Here is a 1,671-nt window from a genome sequence, read left to right as displayed (position 1 = left end):
TTTAAATGGATTTGTAAATATTTATTTACCTTAGGAATACCAAACTGCAGCTTGATTTGTATGTTGCCAATCTTTTTTCCTGATTTGTCAATATCTGTTGATTTTGGTTTTTAGTCTGTTAGTTTTTTTGTTTGTTTTGTCTTGTTGAGATAGGGTCTTGCTCTGTTGTCTAGACAGGATGGAGTACCGTAGCATGATCATAGGTCACTGCATCCTCAAACTCCTGGACTCAAGTGGTCCTTCTGGCTCCTTCTCCTGAGCTGAGACTATAAATATGCACCACATGCCTGGTGATTTTTAAAGTTTTTATAGAGATGAGGTCTTGCTGTGTTGTCCAGGCTGGTCTTAAACCCCTGGCCTCAAGCAACCCTCCTGCCTTGGCCTCCCATAATGCTGGGATTGTAGGAGTGTCATTTCATCTGGCCTAGTCTTCCTTTCTTTGACTTAACATCATTTGCTATCTGCAAAGTCATTTGGGACTGAATCTTATGGCAGAACGAAATACAGTTTAACACCATGAGAATATCACTTCCGTTTCTACCTGTCCTTGGGATCCCTGAAAAAACTCTCCACCAGGTTGGGAACTCTGAGTCCAAGACTTAACAACCCTCTTGTCCTAGCCCCACCACTCTGCTGATCTGAAAAAGGCATATCCTTCTGCAGACGGATTCCAGTGGATGGAAGTTACAATTGCCATCTCAGTACTTAATGAAACCAAAGAGATTGTTTTTCAGTTTTGTCTATAAAAATATTTTGAAAATGTGCTGAGTCAGTCAATAGCTGAGCGCTAATGTGCCCAGAGGAGAGATACACTTGGTTCTTAAAGGATTGGGATGATCAAGTGGCTTGTGCTGATCCCCACCCTGGGTGCCCCCCCGGGTGCCTCCCCCTCTGGGTGCCTTCAGTAGCCTTTTAATTGCCTCCTGGTTAGAACTGGCTGACACTGCTGACTTTCAGCAGCTCTCTGAAAATAAATTGATGAACCCTGTAAACACTAGGCTTGACCTGGAGCACTCATAAGTGCCAAACCATTGACTCTGAGGCCCTGGGCTCTTCAATATATGCTGGGAATCATGACCTAGACCTGAAATGCAAAGCCAAGCCACTTCTCTCACTAAATTATAAGTCTCCCCCACTTTTGTTTTCCTCCCAAGCAACTCCCCTCCAATCTCTTACCTTTAGGTGAGTGTTTATTATTTATTCATTTATTTAATTTTTTTAACATTCTCTGTAGAGACTGTCAAAAATTGCCAATGACGACAACATTTCAAGTCATTGTGGTGGGGTATTGGCAAAACTTTTCAATTAGCAATAATTGTGCCTTGGATGAACTTCATTGACTGAGATACTGCCACTGTGTAAAGCTAGATGGTGTTGAAAGAGTACAGATCTGCGTTAGCAAAAGCCTGGTTAATTCCTGCGTACCTAAGCTCTTACACAAACTGCCCCAGTGGAAGGAAAGGGATGCTAAATTCTCACAGCAAGCACCCAAAGGAACATTTAGATCCTCATGTTCATTTAGCAGTTTTATTGTTTGGAAAGTCTTGCCAGAGTACTTTTCCATCCAAGTTCCACTCCTAAAAAGAGATGTAATTCTGACTGCTTTTTCTTCGTTTGAGCTTTTTAACATTTTTAACTAGCTTAGAAGGCATAGTCATGTTAATATCATTA

General features: G+C 41.6%; 1 non-coding gene across 1 annotated transcript; it reads right to left on the bottom strand.

Moving 5' to 3' along the window:
• Nucleotides 1–1,225: 1,225 nt before the first annotated feature.
• LOC128572244 (U4 spliceosomal RNA) lies at nt 1,226–1,366 on the bottom strand. Its single transcript, XR_008376139.1, has one exon. It is a non-coding gene; the product is annotated as a U4 spliceosomal RNA (small nuclear RNA).
• Between the last annotated feature and the right edge of the window lie 305 nt (nt 1,367–1,671).

This window comes from Nycticebus coucang, chromosome 19 (genome assembly GCF_027406575.1).
Source record: "Nycticebus coucang isolate mNycCou1 chromosome 19, mNycCou1.pri, whole genome shotgun sequence".
Lineage (NCBI taxonomy): Eukaryota > Metazoa > Chordata > Mammalia > Primates > Lorisidae > Nycticebus > Nycticebus coucang.
This window is presented reverse-complemented; position numbering and strand designations above follow the sequence as displayed.